The sequence below is a fragment of the Peromyscus californicus genome, unplaced genomic scaffold, assembly GCF_007827085.1.
Source record: "Peromyscus californicus insignis strain IS unplaced genomic scaffold, ASM782708v3 Scaffold_15__1_contigs__length_86483966, whole genome shotgun sequence".
NCBI lineage: Eukaryota > Metazoa > Chordata > Mammalia > Rodentia > Cricetidae > Peromyscus > Peromyscus californicus.
In genome coordinates this window covers 16713492-16732523 of record NW_026294447.1, presented here as the reverse complement: position 1 = coordinate 16732523, position 19032 = coordinate 16713492, and positions in this window count along the sequence as shown.

The following is a 19032-nucleotide window of genomic DNA, read 5'->3' as shown; positions in this document are numbered from 1 at the left end:
CTATGGTTATAAGAATAAGTCATCCAGCACCCAGGAGGCAGAGGCAGGTGGAACTCTATGAGTTCAAGGTCAGCCTGGTCTACAGAGCAAGTTCCAGGACAGGGTCCAAAGCTACACAAAGAAACCCTGTAAGTCATGAGGAGTAAGTTTTATTCTATGTCCATTTAGCAGTACAAGAGTAGTGGTTTCTCCCCTTTGGTCTATGATCTTTCTAGTCACAAGTTTTTGACCTGATAATGGCACCAGGTATACTTTTTCATCATGTGGAGCAGGACTTTAATCCAATAAGAAAGTGGCTTGTTAATTTCATGATGTTCACATCACTTTTGCTCCAATGAATATATTCCAGGCCAATTATTATTGTAGATTTCAAGGTTCACTACTAGAAAGGATGATAATTCTGTTGCTCCTCCATTAGCAAACAGCATATTCAAGCACTATGAAAACTATGGTTGAGAGAAAAAGTTTCCATGTCAGTACTAGTGTGATTCCTCAACATTTTATGATGCAAGCATGTGACATCTTCAGTAATTATCTTATAGTCAAGTTCTGGAGGGTGGCCTAGAACATTGGTATCAGCCTGTACTGTTTACAGTCTACTAGACCTCACTAGTCAAAACTTCCAAAGAGATAACCCACTCCTGGCACTAGATTTTTACCTACTGCCCTGTGGTCTCTAGTAGATGCATTACTACTCTATTAAAGGGTTTTAATACATTTTAACTACACACACACACACACACACACACACACACACACACACACACACACGTGTGTGTGTGTGCACCTGTGCATGTATATGATTCTGCCGCAACAGGCAGTTTTCCATATGACTTTTTCAAAAGGTCTTTAATGGTATAGATACATCCCCATATAAGAGATGTTTTTAGTTTATAAAAAATAGTTTTTGAATTATTTTTATTTTTAAGCATTTCATAATTTCATGTATGTATATAAGAAATGGTTTTTGGAAAACACGATTTCAACATACAGCAAAAATAAAGCAAATCCTTAAATGAGTTTTTTAAGACTCTGCTTTGTGGCTGAATATGGGTAATTTCAAAGTCAATTAGACCTCTAGGCTGATCATCATTTATTTTCTTAGATTTTGAATGGAATAAGCTAAAAATTAAATAAGAAGCTCATATTGAAAAGAAACAAAAAGAACATAAAATACTGTCTGCTTTGAAAAGAGAATAAAATCATGTCTAATAGTTAACATTCAAAGGAGGCTTTTGAAAAGATCCCACAAATTTTAGATGGGCTCTTAAAAACAGGCTGGAAGAAATAAGCTTATGAAGCCATTTTTCTGCAAGAATGAATTGATAATAGTTGTCAACAAGAAAACAAAGAACTCATGACTTATTCTGTACAGTTATTCCTGTGCATTCCTCTAGAGAACATCACAATGAAGGATATGTTAGCAAGGAAACAGGGAGAATTCCTGGGTGTGAATGTAGGCATCCAAACGTCAGGGTCTTAAGATGCTGGAGTTCCATGTAGTTCTTGGTAACTTAACTGTGTCCCAAGATAAAAAGGATTCAAATCTATGTCTTTAAGTAACTTCCACTAAGAATGATTGTTAGTAAAATAATATAGTCCAAATAAATCAACACTTTGTCAAAATGATTGCTTTTCCCCAAGTGTGTGCCTGTGAACCCATCCAAGAATGGAAGTCATGGTACTTCCTAAATAAATAGTTTCATCAAAGTTATTGATACTTCTTTTGTAAAGTGCCTAATAATTATGTATTTGTTGTTTTAATTCTGATGAAGATTTCGTCCTGACCCTTGGCTGCTCTTCCCCCTTACAAATTTTGTAGTTTTTTGTGCTCATCAGAAGTTTGTATTAGGACCTTTGCTTGTAACCTTCATGCTATTTTTCAAACCCACACGCCCCTCTGAACTTTTATTGTAATTAAACTGCTCAGAACAGAAGCACTCTGAACCTCATATTAAAATGGAATCAGCATTCCCACAGCTTCCACTTTCAAGTTTTATTACATCAAAAATGATCATTTTGTCCATTAGTATGTTTTAAGTACTGTTGATAACCACAATGCCAAAATGGCACCATCTACTCCTGTCGTCCACTCAGGAATCAATTTCAAGACTGCTTTGTTTATTCTGTCTAAGTAAGGTCTATCTTACTTTTTTAAATGCATGCTCTGTAATAACATAAAAATATTACGATTCTGAGAGAACTATATAGGGGTTAAAATGACCTTCTCAGGTTCACATAGCTTCTTGTTGGACAAATACAGTCTGTGGTACTTTCTTGAATTCACTTCAATGCTTTCACTTCAACATGTTCTGAAACCTCAAACAGGGTTTATTAGCCATAGAGATTGCAGAGACTTGGCACTATTGTTTTTTAACTGGAAATAAATTCTATTCTCATCAGAAAAATAAATTTAATGAATCATTCCACATGGAGGCTTCCTTACATGAAAATAAAAATAAGCAGTAAAGAAAAGAGGTGAAGTGCTCTGATTTCTTTACATTGATTTCATGATGAAATACCCAAATTTCAACAAATGTAATAACACAAGCTTCTCATAATACAGGCATAGGTTAGATTAATCATTTTTAATCAAGTGCATTAGTCATATATTTTATAAAATGCTTGTTATTTCTTCCCCAAAGGTTGTTCTGATATGAGGGTAGCACAATCCTTTGAAACAATATACTTTATAACTATTTACTTCAATTGATTTAATCATTCCCATCTTAGTACATTATTAAAAAACCAAATTGATGAGCTCATGATGGAAAGGGAGAAATTACAATAAATACAATGAAATTTAGACCTTATGCAAACATAACTGAAATTATTATTTTCACTTCAACTGAAAAATTTAACAGACATAGGTAAATTTCCAGATTCCTATACCCTACCAATTTTAAGTCAAGAGGATATAAACAATTTAAACACATTTATAATAAGCAAAATATTGTAATTACTCAATCCATTTTTCATATTTTCCCAATTGAAAAAATAAAACAGTCCAGATAGAATTAGAACAGAATTCTACCAAAGCATCAGAGGAGAACTAGTACAAACACTTCTCAAATTACTCAATAAAATAGAAAAGGAAAGAATGCTTCCAGCCTCTTTATAAAGCCACACTTATCCTGATACCAAAACCAGACAAATAGCCAACAATAAAAATTATAGATCAATCTTTATGATTAGCATAGTCACTAAAGTTTTCAATAGAAAGCTTCCAAACAAATTTAAGAAGAGATCAAAAGGACCATTCAACATGACCAAGTTGACATCATTTTAGAGACATAATGATGATGTCACATATATAAATTTGAATGTGAGCCACCACATAAATGGATTGAGAATTAAATCACATGATCATCTCAATAGATGCATAATAGACCTTAAATAAAATGCAACCTTCATGATACAAGTCCTGAAGAGGCTAGGGATGGGGACAACATAAGAAAGTATTGCCCAGCGTAAAAAAGTATGCATATATATATAAAAAACTGTATCATGAAAATTGGCTGCATCATGTTAAAGAGAGCAAAGATTAAAGCATTCCTACTCTGTGAGGTCAAAACCCATGATGAAATCCAGTCTGAGCATGAATGCCTGAGAATTCCTGCAAACTTTGAGGAGGGGCACTGGTATGAACACAGAAGCATCACCAGTGTCTTATTAGGATGAGGCATCTTTTCCCAGGAGATGGAGAGATTTAATCTGTGCAGTTGTTCTACTAAGGTGAATCTTCTTGAGTTGTATACAGGCTCATATTTGTGTTTATTCCATGGACAGTTTCACAGCCACACAAACTAAATAAAATCACATGATTGTCTCAGTAGATGTATAACAGGCCTTTAAGAAAATGCAACCTACTCTATAAAATTAATATTCATAAGAACCCTTCCTGTTGTAGAATATTTGGTTCATGGTGCAAAGATGTGTTGTATTCTTTTCTGTTGCATTTGTTTAACTCTGCTAAACTATGGTACTTTGTATGCTTAAAAAACCTGATGCTGGTCTAATAAAGAGCTGAAGAATGGCCAATATCTAGGCAGATGAAAGGATAGGCATGGATGGCATGCAGAGACAACAAATAAAAGAGGAAGGAGCAAGTAAATGGAAAGGCAAGAGGATACCAAGGGGTCAGCCACCCAGCCATACAATCAGCCATGATGCAAGAAGGAAAGAAAGGAATCTAAAACAGAAAAAGGGAAAAGCACAAAGACAAAATGTTGATGGGATAATCTAAATTAAGAAAATTTGGCTAGAAACAAGCCAAACTAATGCTAAACATTAATAAGTAAAAATAAGTCTCCTTGTATTTATTTGGGAGCTGGGTGGTGAGACCCAAAGAGTAAAAAAACAAAAATACCAACTACACCTTCCCATTTAACAGCAAGAATCTTTGTCTCCATTCAGTGAAGACTAGGAAAAGCTGAGGTGAATGATTATTTTACAATTTCTGAAATGTTGTGAATGTGGTCAACACACATACTATATTGGAATGAAAAATGACTTTCACTTTCACAAAGCATGTCACTTTCTACAATGAATATATACGAAGAAAAAACTTAAAATTAAAAAGAAGACAAGTGTGTTCACTCTCTACTTCTATTCAACATGGCACTACAAGTTCTAGCAAATAAGACAGCAAAGAGAAGGAAATAAAAGGGATACTAATAGAAGTTAAAGTATCCCTATTTGCAGATGATGCAGCTCTATACATGAGAGACCATAAAGACCCAAGGGGCTGATGAACATTCTCACTAAAGAAGTAGAAAACAAAACTAACATGCCAAAATCAGTAGCTTTCCTATGTACCAATGACAACCTATTGAAAAACAAATAAAAGAAACAAGTTCATATATGTTAGCCTCAAAAACAAACAAAATAACTAAAATCTTTCAAGTAAATCTAGATAGGATAGCTTATGAATCAGAGGTATCCTTTTTTTTGGCTTGGGTCACAAGGCATTCCATTGCAGTCATCTGAAAAAAGAACAGAAAGCAATATCCTCAGATCTGTGTATGAAATGAAGCACCAGAGAACAGTTGGAGGCCAATCCAACAGGTGTCAAAGCAGAAAGAAAGATTCATTCACCAGGGAGAAGAATGATATCAACAAAGTGATGGATTTTCTAAGGAGGTTGGAAGGACTTTGAGAGCTTTTCCTAATTGACTTGGGATGCCAACAACTTTTAAAGTAATTGATTAATTACTTTCAAAAATTGTCAATAAAATATCTGTATGTGTGTATTCTAGACATGTGTCTTACATATCATTATCTTTATTATATAAATATATATTAATGTGCTATAGAATGATTCTATGGCTAGTTAACATAAAAAGTTTCTCAATTATTTGATATTTTGGTGGTGTGGACATATTGCAGTGTACTTTCCAGGAATACAATGCATATAACTTGATTTAGTTATTGCATTATACAATATATTTTCATATCTTTTTTTATTGTGATTTTAAGTTCTGTGGCTGTCATCATTCACACACATACTCAGACCTTTGATAGCCCCACATCTCATCTCTGTCCCCTTAGGTTAATTTTTTTGTGTGGTTTCCTTGTCAAAGAGAATAACCATCACAACTTAAGGAGGAGGCAACAAGGTACTATCTACCATTTATCAGGCTTTCTCTGGTTGCTTCCTTGGTTCTTTGTTCCATATCAGATGCAATGAGAGTTTCATTCAGGATACTGGAGAGGTAAAAATTAGTCTGGTTCTACAGACAACCATTGGGATTTTCTAAGGACTGAAAGATGGTTTATTTTATTTTACTTTACACAACATTATATCCTACTTTTTTAAGTTACAAAATACAATTTAAAAAAACCTCAAAGCCAAAACTCAGAGTTTACAAATTTTTCATAATTTTCTCTATAGCTATGGAGGATTTGTACGTTTGTTCTAAACCCTTTCTGTCAACTCCACACCCTCCCCCTTACACACAAACACAAATGCAGTAAAAACAAACTGCTTGACAGCATGAAACCATGAAGTCATTGACTCACACGTAACAACCATGGAAACCTAATAACACACAAAAGATCCTAAAAGGACTATAAATTGATATGAACCCAAGTTCCCCATTAAGATTTCTGTGTCACCACCTTTTAGATAGAATTGTATCCACTGTCCATTGTTAAACACTTTGAAAATACTATATAAATTTTGGCTAAAGTTTATAGGTTTTCGCCGTATCTCAAAGGATGTAGAGATTCTTCTATATCTGTCTATGATCTTCGCCTGCTAAATTGCTATGAGTGAAAGGATCTCCTAGATTGAATAATGAAAGCATCTGTGTTTAAATACCTCAGTAAAGATGTGCTGAATTGCTAAAAACAATGCATTAGCGACTGCATTCTATGTCTTCCCATGCCATTCCATGCAGTAAACAGTCAGCCTGTAATGACTGCTCTGCAGAGGAGTTGCATTGTAACAAGAACAAAAAAAAGTGTTTATATTGAATACCCACTGGTTTTCAAATGAACAGAATTGGTCACTATGTAATCTACACAGGATTAAAAAAATTGTTATAGACAGAATTTGCAAATCTTGTTCTGGGACTGTACATTGAATCCATTGGTTTTCTTTGTCTATAGGTTACACATCTATAATAATAATAATAGATTATTATTATTATAAATAAATGATATCTATTTAATGATAATGAAATGATAAACTAGGGTTGAAAATATTATTATAGATGAATGATATCTATTTAATGATAATGAAATGATAAACTAGGGTTGAAAATATTAAGAATATGTATTTTGTCTGCAGTATATTAGTCTACTTTTCTGTGATATTTGACAAACTAAAGCTGGGTTATTTATAAAAGAAAGTTTATTTTGGATCCCATTTATAAAAGCGGGTACTCAAGGCTGTGTAGCCCATTCAGCCAAGTTATGAGAGAAGACACACTTCTGAAAAACTGAAGAGAACTGAGTGCATGGGACAGGAGCAACTGTGCAACAGATGAAGTGAAAGAACATGGTAAGGAAACTGAAATCACTTCATGAAAGTTCATTCTCTTGGAGACAACATTAATCCATTCATGAGGGAAGATCCTTCATAACCCAAACTCAGTTTTGGAAAACCATGCTTGAAACAAAGCGATACTAAGCATGTACTGATGTTTGACTTGTTATTACCCAGTACAATGTAGCATCTATTTGCACAGCATTCTCACTGTATTAGGTATTCTAAATTCTATAGAGATAATTTAAAGTATTCAAGAGTATTGGACTGACCAAGTATAAAGCCTTCACAGTAAAATATTTGGAAATCCTAGAGGAAGTCTCAGATCCAACCCATGACTGTATTCATAGTGAGATGATATATAGCCTCAACTGGAGCATCCTGCTTCAGCAACACAGTGGTTTAACATAAAATACACTATGTATTTAGTGGTGTGACATTCTGAGTGCTTTTGGTGAGCTGGTGTATCATTTCTTTCCATAAAAGACTAAAAATAACTCAGTAAACTAAAGGGACAACACAGCTATGGCAGTGGAGAGGCATCTACAGTTAAAGTCCAGGAGAGCTGAGAGACAGCTCAATATATAAAATGCTTTCAAGGTATGCATGAGGACCCGAGTTCAAATTCCCATCACACATGTATAGCTGAGTGTGGTAGCATGTGTCCACAATCCCAGTGATCTCTGGTGAGATGGGAGGCAGACACAGGAGATCCTAGAAAGGTAACCATCCAGCTTTGATGGCATATAGAGTGGCAAACATCAGGGAGAACCTGTCCCAAGAATGGTGGAAAGAGAGGACTTTCATGCATGTGCTGACATGTGTGCATATTCATTCACACATGATGTGCATATTTAGTCACACATGAACACATACAAACACATGACACACACCACCCATACATGTATCCTACACAATAAAAAATTTTAAGAAATCCTAGAAGCATTCATTAAGTCATAGATGAGGTCAATCAGGTTATTTCAACTCTACCTCTTGTTTTTCTTCTCCTAAACAGAGAAATTAATGGCATCTCCTTCAGAGTTTGGTATTGAGGGCGACAGGAACAAAAGGAAACATGTAAATCACTTAATATTATCTTGTGCACAGAAAGCATTAAATAAATATTAATATTGTCATCAGGAGGTTCATTCTACTGAGCTGACAGTAAGACACTGTCTTGATAACTAATATTGGTCTGAATCTGCAAATGGTTTTCTTCTGTTGAAGAGAAGCAAGTGTTTTAAAGTGAGAAAATAAGACAGTAAGTAGCAAAAGCTTAGTGGCTGCCGTGTACCCTGGAGGTGCTGAGGTTTGCTGTGTTATAAATAACACTGCTCACATTATACCTCCCGAGTGTCTGCAGCGTGGCAAAGGTAATAATGTGTAACTGATGGAGTTTCAAATAAAGCATTATTAACATATTTGTTCAGTGACCTTCTTGCTCTTTGCCTTTTGTCTTTTGTGACTGGTAACATTCTTGCACAATCCCTATTCATTTTAAATATTTCTTTCAGTTCTACTCAGGATGTCCATTTAATTGGTTCAGGATTCCAATATTATTTTCTGTTTGGAACTAACGAAGGATTTGTAATAGCATTTCTTTAAAACTGCAGATGCTGTTTTGAGGAGACCTGGTCTAGAGAATGGCACAATAGTTAGTAACACCCTCTTTCCAGAAGACAAACAACAAAATCCAGAGTTCTCCTAAAACTGGACTATTTCTTTGTGAGGATCTGTCAAGGAGTCTTGGTAGGGATGAGGGGGGAACATCCTAAGTTTGTTCCATACATGAATATTCTAGAGTAGATTTGGGACATTTGGAATTGGGTTCATTAAGAGGTATCTAAGCAAAAGATACTTCCTTGAGAATATGCCTACACAATTAAGAATAGCCACTTTAGAAGTTCCATGTGTTGAGTTATAAAAATGAGAAAACATTCGCTAATTCCAAGTTGTCAGAAACTGTAGATTTATCTTTTTCTGATCAAAGAAATAGACCATACCATTAGCTGACGTATGGCCAGAGGAGAAAACAGAAAGGAAAAGAGCTTCAAAGGAAAGAAACCAAAATAAACGGGTTTACAGATATAAAGTGAGAACTGCCAAGCCACAATGCTCAGTAATGTAGGTGCCTACATTAGTAAAAGGCGAACTCTTTGCTGGATCTGACAAGAGGACAGACATAGTAAAGGAGTGTCTCAGCACGTTTCTCCACAAATACTAAGAAGTGCTGTATAAGCTAAAGGACAATAAATGTGTATTAGCCACACTACATCTATAAGTACGTTTGTGTTCTAAAGAACACATCCCTTAGAGGAGTGAAAATTCTCTAATTCAATTGCTCTGTTGTGGGAAACTGAAGGAAAATAAAAGAAAGATCACATGCCACTGTGTGGATCAACAAAAAATTGCATTCTGAGAACTACAAAATATCGTAGATGCTTGGGTCATTTTGGGATTGGCTATGGTAGATGAATTTTTTTGCTATGTGCAGGGCTGACTGATATCTGATGTGTAGTCAATGCATTCAACAGTCTGTGTTCTGATAGAGGAGGGACGAAACTATAACATGGACTAATGGTGGATATGAAGTATTTGAAATAACTGTAAAAATAGTAAATTGGCACAGAGGTTAAAAATAGAATTCGTATATGATCCAGCCACATCACTGGATAAAACAGAAATACATGCATGCACATGTTAACTGTGATAGTATTTACTAACTCGAAATATGGAGAGAGCCTAGGCACCTATTAAATTATGAATGGGTAGAGAAATGTCACACACACACACACACACACACACACACACACACACACACATACTCACGAGTTTTTCTCAGCCATTAAAAATATTAAATTATGTCATATGCTTGAAAAGGGGTTGAACTTGACATTATCATCTTAAGCGAAATAAGCAGACTCAAAATAATAAATATCATGTGTATACTCATATCTGCAATGCAGGAAAAAAGAAACAGAGAACAGAAAAGTAAAATAGGAAATACTATGATGCAGAAAGGGACTGGCAAATGGGGAGGACTTAGAAAAATAATGAAGGGATGGATTTGATTATGTACATTACATGTCTATATAGAATGCTACATAAAGTCACTTACTTTGCACAATCGTTATACACTATGTTTAAACCAGGCATGTTATAATTTAAAAATTCTGATTTCTAGCAGTTAGACCACAACTCATGCTGATACCACTATGATTTTCTTCATGCATTCACATTCAGAGGACATAGTACCTTTCTGTTACAGAGCTTCATCAAAATTAAGCTGAAAATTTCCCATCAAATGCTAACCTTTAAGATAGATACACAACCTAATAGAAGGTATGGGTCATACGTTAAGGACTTCTGCTTCGCTTGTGTTATACCATTTAATCTATTTTGATCCCTGTGATGAACCACTGAAGTATAACTGGGGAGGAAACTGATGGACATAAGTTTGAATCTTTTCCCCTGTATTAAACAGCAGTTCTTTATGGAGCTGGCAGCCTAACAAACAAAAACAGACCGCATGTCATTGGAAATTTTAAGATTTGATCTAAATTCTTGTTGATTTCTATGCATTTCTGTTTTAAGTAGTCCTAACAATCAAAGCACATTATCTATCATGCTTCCACAGAAATGTCACCATGTGTTTACTATCTGGTAGGGTGATTTCTATGTCAATGTCCTGTCAGTTTTAAGTATGAAGTTACTAATCAGCTGAATCAATAGATGTTTTAAACTTTGGGCCCATTGAGATACAATCTCACACATATAAATCAATCTTTCTTGAAATATGGTAGATACATTTTTCACATGAGGTAAAACTCACAATGGTCTCAGAATATTCCCATCCCACACAAAATGTTTCATGGGGCTTTATTAGCGATCTTTTCCTATCTGTCTTAAAAAGGCTTGGCAGAAACATTGCCTGGCTTAACTTTGCATTAACTTCACCAAATAAAGAAAGGTAGGACACAGAAGGGAAGGCAGACATGTTCTATTATATTTTGGGGTTCTATATAAAATTTCTCTTTTTTAAAGAATTTTTAAAATAAACAATTTAGGAACTCAATATTAGGTAATAATAACAACAGATGACTCCAATAAAAGCAGATCAAATGGCAATGGAGAAAACTTGGATGGGCTAAAGTTTCACAATAGGGCTGCACACACAAGAGAGGAGAGATGGAAATAGTCACTCTCGGCAGAGATATCATAAACTGCCAGATCAATTATTGACATTTTTCAACTGACACACCATGTCATGTAAGTGTGTACAATGTTTGGAAAGTGTGAAGGGTGTACAAGTGCTCTGTTCCCAACCAAAAATATACTTTCACACTGAGTTGTGTAAATGTGCACAATGTTTGGAATGGGTGGAGCATGTACAAGTATTGGCAACCAATACTATACTGGCTTTAGTCACACTAAGAAAAAAAAAAGAAATCCTGAGACAGATAATTATCTCGGTTCTTGTCAACAGGGACATGTGACCTAATCAGCGATGCATCCCAGATTTTAGAAAAAAAATTAATAAAAATTTAACAATTTATGCTTTTCCCCATAACTCAACTTTTAAGATCATTCAAATGGTTCAAAACCCAAAGCCAAGAGTCAAAAACACTCTTTTACTTCCATGTATTAGAACCATCAAAATCAAATGTTTAAAAGGCTGAGTGAAGTACATATTATTGTTATTATGGTTTGTAGACATTGTATTTCTTAATTTTGGTGGAAAAGGATTTCATTTTAATTTTACAGAAAAAAATGGTCCTGCAAGAAAAACAGAGAGTTAGGTATGAGTATTTTGGTTATTAAGTCAGAAACCTGTTTACCAAAACATTCCATTTGTGGTGCTTTAACTGAGGTGGGACATCCATTGATTCTTGTGCTACATATTTAGTAATGTAATTTGTTCTTTTTTTTCCAGCTTCTCATATATTTGTTTATTTTTCTTTTAAAAGATTTATTTTGTTATTTTTTAATTAAGAAATTTTTATTCATTTTACATTCATACCTCCCATTAACGTTCTCTCCCTCCTTTATAATTCAGTGTATTCTTACTTCTTCGATGAATTTTCATGCTTTTCAGAATTATGATTCTTCTTTAAAGATTTTAAGAACTTCTCCAAAGCCATGGGTTTCACTGTGGCATTTTCATACGTTTATAGCATTATACTTTGTTCTAACTTGGCCCCTTCCTCACTTTGCCCCATCCCTCTGTTGCTTTTTCTTCCTGTTCCCTTTCTTTCCCCCACATCGATCTCCTTCTGCTTCATATCACATGCATTTCACTGCCCTCTTTTTCTTTTCTCCTTTTCCTGCTGCCATTAAGATCTCATTTCTATTTTCATGGCTCCTCTCTTTCTTGTTGATGATAGATAGACAGACAGACGGACAGATAGATAAATGATAGACAGACAGACAAATAGATGATAGACAGACAGACCGACAGACAGACAGACAAAAAGATAGATGGATACGGCATACGAGAGCAAGTGTGACTTTTGTTTTATAGTATCTGGATCTGGCTTATTTTCATTCAGCCTTTCCTGAACATATTCCTTATCCAGATATGTTGGATGCCTTTTACTTTTTAATTCTTATAATTTATTTTTCTGGTTTCTTCAGTATTCTAAATCACTTTTTCTTCCATTGGTCTACTACCTTTATTTCTGCAACACCAAATTCCAGTAAATTTATTGCAATTAATTTTGATTGTATCTGTCCTATTAACTTGTAAACGTCCAAGCACTTGATTGTCTTCCCTAATTGATACATTTTCCTACCCTAAATTTGTCCTCTGGAGGATTCTACAAAATGTCTGAGTCAACTCTTATCTACTCACCTTCATTATATAAGAAAAAGGTGGTGTGTTACCCAGAGCACTAAATAGGTTTCCTTTCCCGTGTCTTGAATCTCTCTGCCTTGATGTCAAAGGTATTTTGTTTTAATTCATCATATCTTTTCCAAAATCATTTTCCACCCCCAATTATATGTCAGTTTATAATTTCACCTAAAATTCCAATACCTGGTGAGACAACTTTGGTCTTTTAAAAATATCTTCTTGGCCATGCCCCAATGCCTAGTCAATGAAAACTACTGGCTGATTTTAATTAGTAATTACATGCAGAATCTGAGAAACTGCTAATTTGTAAATTCAGTCTGCCAATTTGGACCTTTGATTTTTTTAGTACTTCAAATCATTCTTCAAACTGTCAAAAGTTCCACTTTGATAAAACACAGAATTTCACTTATTGAATTAAAATTCTTCAAAATATTTTATTGGTCTAAACTTGTACATATTCTGTGATGCACACAATAATCTGAATACCTTTCCCCATGCTCCTGTCAATTTGTCTTCTGTGAACCATCAGTAGTAGTAACTGTTCTTAAAAGTCACTGGGAACATCTACTAAACCATCTTATATGCCTTTTTTCAAATACTTTCTCTTCCAGATTTAATTATCTAAACCTGCATTCTTTCTTCAACGTTTACCGGTATTTTTAAAAATATTTAGATACCCAAATCCCTTTTAAACCACTTCAACTATGTACCTTCATGGAAGTCACTGAAGGAATCTGTATTCTGGCGAGTGGTTCCATTTTTAGCAGAGACAAGTCCAACACTGCTGGTCCTAACTACAGTAGTTTGCATTTGGCTTTATAGTCTAACTTCCCTTCCAACCTCACCGCATCCCTTAATATCTAGCCAGTAGTAAAATAAAACTATTAAATAATTCATTTGTGAAAATATAGGAGGAGTTACACATACTAAATTGTGCTCAGTATTTAATTCTTTGAAATCAATCAGTAGGATAATGTAAGTGATATACACATACACACACACAGTATTAAATTAATTAAATAATTTACTTGTCTTAATGCACAAATGAGCTTTAACTGAATTCATAAAAAGTAAATATATTTGAAAACAAAATTATTACAACTAGAGCTTGGCTATTGGCTTTTTTCAATTAACTGAGATTCCAAAACTAAGCTATCTCCAATTTGATCCTGAATCTTTTCCAGAGAAAGCCATAGATTTTTTTTTTTTTGCATGAGTGTTCTCTTTTCCTGATTACACTTACCAAAGAAACTTATGATTAATGACAGTTAGAACTTATTGGACTTGAAGGACAAATACTTGCTTCGCCAGTTAAGGGAACGAGCTAATCAAAATGAAAAAGAGCAGGGCAAAAGGGACTGGAGAGAGAGGAGGCTGTGAATCTGTATGGATCCGCTTGACATGATGAGCTGAACTGTTAACTCTCCATTTACTGCATCACGAACTCGACACAACCTTTGTCTGTATTAAAAATAATGGAGTTGTTCTTTTAAAAAAAAGTGTAAAACCTCAAATTAAGCCTCTCTATTTATTTTTTTAGGTCTGGCTGGTGTTATTTCAGTCTCTGCAAAGAACGTGCTCCACAGTGTCTTTCGCAGATAGGAAAGTTTCCTACCTCCACAGTTACAAATCCTCCTCTAACGACCCACGCTGGCTGTTTCTTCAGGGACTGTGCTTCATACTTCAACATGAAATTGAGACTGAACTTTTTATTTGCTGAAAGGTAACACAATTTTCTTTCCTACACCATGGTCTCATTCTTTACCTTTGCAGTGACCTCAAACGGGTGGGCGCCTCACATATTTCAGCACCGGGTTGTCTGTGAACTGGAGAGGAATCAGTCTTGCAAAGGAAGCAGAAATCGTTTTCTGTGGAAGAATGCCAAGTAACAATTTCAAGATGCCACGTTGCTCTTTGCTTCAAGTTCATAAAAAAAAAAATCGTTTTTGATAGAAACAAGCAGTGTGTAGCAATGTAGGCTAGCTGTTCATATAATCTTGCATTTCAATTAATTTCTGCAAAATAAAAGAAAGAAATCCAAGTAAAAGAAGGGAGAGGTTACTAATTGCCTGAAAATCGTTGTGCTTAATAGGATGCTTATTGGAAAAGCAAAGTATACGCTTCATAAATCATATGGAAAGATTACAAATCAAAAATTATCTCTTTATCGAATACATGGAAAAAATTGTGAACATGTAATGTGCTTGTATATAATGTACAGAGAGCTTCAGTGAACTTGCAAACTTAAAGTGCCCCTTTGTTCTTCTTAAAACCCCAGAGAAGCTTAATTTGTGTGCCTGCTCTAGGTATGCTGACCATTATAGTACGCCAGCAGAGGGACAAAGCAGGGTGACATCTAGAAGATGAGAAAAAAGTCCGAAAACAATGGCATAGTGATTTCTAGAACTCTTTCAAGGTTAAGAACTCAAAAATAAGAGAAAATATACATCCTTTATATGTTTCTCCTGGTCATAAATACCCTTTCTCTTTCTTGAAGAACACTTGTTCGTTTAGAGTCTCCAAGGGGCAGTAAAACGAAACATACTTCTCTGCAAGTTGCTCCCCAAGCCATTTCTTGACCTCAAATGCCTATTTGACTTGGCATGTTCATTGGCTAGTATTTTTCCTTCAGCTGGTTCACTGGATATCCTGACCTTTCTTACCCTATCCTGCCTTCTTTCACACAGAAGTTCCTTATGACCTCACAATATTTTGAAACAGTTTTTAGAGTGTTTATATAGCCCTGTGATTAACAAGGATCTTTATACTTACTTTAAAATGCTTTGTAAATTTCATTTTTCAAACTATTCTGCTAATTTCAGAAAATATTTACATAATTTACTTCCTGCGATGGATCCTAATAGTTAAGTGCAATAGCATTGAATTTAAGAGATAGCAAAGGATGGGGAGGTATATGGAAGGGTAGGAAGGAAAGGGAAGAGGAAAATTATATACTTACAATATCAAAAAATATTGGCAAAAAATAAAATCCACTTTGTCAATGAGTTATTGCTTTAATTAATATTTCAGTCCCAGTAACAGTTCTTATTTCTTATCTATTCATTGAAACTGGATGGTATATTCATTGTAGACCATTTGTTTCTGTAGTCAACTGAGATATTATATAACCTAAACATTCAGAAGGAAACATTTAGGTTAAATCATAAAAATGTTGCCTTGTAGTTAATTCTAAAATACTTTTGAAAAGGTTTAAGAAAAGTAAAAGCAATATTTGAGAAAAATGATGTAGAAAGCTTCCTATTTGATTATGAAACTCAACATATTTTCAGAAAAATCAAGACACTGAGCTATTGAAGAAAAGATAGATACATAGATCATAAAATAAAACAAGAGTAAAAATAATAGATGAGCGCGTGCGCGCGCGTACACACACACACACACACACACACACACACACACACACACACACACACACAGAGCAACCTGATTTCTGACAACAGCTGAGGACATTCATTAGATAATTGTGAGTTGTGTCAAAAAATGATGTTGGGACAGTTGGACAAGTATGTTCAAAAGTGCATTTCATTTTAAATCCTTCTTATAGGATAGAGGAGCCAGACACTATGGTGGTATTTTATTTGTACTGAAATGTGATTTTAATTGTATGTTAATAAATAAAGTTGCCCGGGGGTCAGAGCTATTAGAGCCATAGCAAGAGCATGGCGGTGGTGGTGCACACCTTTAATCCCAGCACTTGGTAGACAGAGCTAGGTAGATCTCTGTGTGTAAAATGATACAGACAGCATTGGAGACACACGCCTTTAATCTCAATACCAACCATAGAAGACCTTGAAGTCTCTACAGACAGGCAGTGACGAGGCAGTTATGTGTTTGGGTTTACAACCAATGAGAAGGCAGAACAGAAAGACTATAAAAAGACATACACACAGGAAGTAGGTCCCTTTCAGAGAGCTCTCTTGGCTGAAGAGGATCCCTGAAGCAGGAAGGGTAAGGATCTTAGCTCTGACCTCTTGGCTTTCTTCTCTGAATCGGCTCTGTGTTTCTTATTTTATAAGACAGTTGGTTACATCTACAAGACACTCCTCCCAAGCCCAAGTAACTCTTGAGGACCAGATCCTCTACTAGCCTTGACAATGAAAAGAAATTGTTAGTTTTAGCTGCTAACGTAATCTTAAATACCCAGTAGAAAAATATAACCAAATACTAATATGATTGCTTTTTTTTTAACAGCCCAGGGTCTTACACTCTTGAGACACTAGCCTTAAATCTATATGACATCCTATCTAGATAGCTATTTCTCACTAATGATTTTCTTCTTGATAGTAATAATGCTGCCCAGATGTAAGACATCATGACTTTCCCTCATTTGAAAACTACAACACTTACCTGCAAGCAAGAGGTTCACTGTTACTTTAACCTAATATTTGAATGATGGTTAATTTTCTGTTGCTAAAGTTTTCCTGCTTGCCCACAGTCAGGACAAATCTCTCTCACCTGCCAGTCCCACAGCCACTCAGACCCGACCAAGTAAACACAGAGACTTATATTGGTTACAAACTGTATGGCTGTGGCAGGCTTCTTGCTAACTGTTCTTATAGCTTAAATTAATCCATTTCCATTAATCTATACCTTGCCACATGGCTCGTGGCTTACCGGCATCTTCACGTGCTGTTTCTCATCATGGCGGCTGACAGTGTCTCTCTGACTCAGCCTTCCACTTCCCAGCTTTATTCTCCTCCTTGTCCCGCCTACACTTCCTGCCTAGCCAATGGCCAATCAGCGTTTTATTTATTGACTAATCAGTGTAATTCTAGTCACTTGAAGTGCCTAAAAGTAGATCCTGGGTTCATGATTCTCAGGTTCAGCCATAGAAGCTTTAAAAATTAAGGAGGAACGCAAAAGATGGAGGTTGTTGTGAATCCCCCAGGGGAGTCCAGTGGAGTTTGATTTGGACATTTAAAAAGTCCTCTGTTCTAGTCTCTCCTGGTTCTCTGACTAGGTCTTGCAATGCTAATAACTCTTGACTTTACTTCTCCCCAACTTTGTTTCCAGGCACCCGTCAAGGACTTTTTTCGATGGAACTTAAAATAAACTCATGGAAGGTGCATCCTGACTGTCATACCTTGTGATCATGTTCACCTGGAAGAATCAAGAACAGTCACCATCCCCATCCCATAACAGCACTTAGTGCACCCTCTCTGTAGGAAAAATAAGAATAGGGCTTAGAAATGGGTTAGGCCATTTAGAGTCAAAATAACCCCAAAGAAAAGTAACCAGCTTCTTTCTTGGTAAAAGCCAGAAATGTATTTGGGTTTCTTGGTAGCATTGTCCTTGCCAGAGCCCAAAGGTGCTTAAGTGTTTGGAAGCTCTGATACTTGATCTGGTTCCTGAATGGTTTTACAGTTCCTCTTCAGAAATGGGAATGTTAGAATGGCCATTAAGGAAAAAAATCCTTCAGGTCTAGAGAACAGAATCTCTGGCCTGTGTCGACATCAACATTTCAGGTGGACTGGGTTAACCACATGGCCTATGGACCACCTCTAGGAAGGAGAACTCATCTTAAGCCATGCTAAGGAAACGGGCAGAATAATTAGTCTTTTAATGAGATAATGTGCTTCTTCTTCCTTACCTCCTACCCCCTTATATGCAACCAAGAGATTCAGCTGGATTGACTCACCTTTATTTTTTATTTTTTTCATTAAGAAATTTTTTATTAATTTTACATACCAACCACAGATCCCCCTCTCTTTCCCCCTCCCCTCCAACCTCCCCCACAACTCACCCCCCATTCCCTCCTTAAACAAGGTAAAGCCTCCCATGGGGAGTCATCAGAGCCTGGCACATTCAGTAGAGGCAGGTCTAAGCCTCTCCCTCTACATCAAGACTGTACAAGGTATTCCCCCATAGGTAATGGGCTCCAAAAAGCCAGCTCATGCACCAGGGATGGATTCTGATCCTACTGCTGAGGGGGGGGGGGGGCTTAAGCAGATCAAGCTACACTGTCTTGCTTATGCAGAGGGCCTAGTCCAGTCCTATGGAGGCTCCATAGCTGAAGAGAGAGAGAGAGAGAGAGAGAGAGAGAGAGAGAGAGAGAGAGAGAGAGAGAGAGAGAGAGAGGAGGGATTCTAAGAGCAAGGGGCATCAAGATCATGATGGGGAAATCTACAGAGACAACCAATCCAAACTAGTGAGAACTCATGAACTGGTG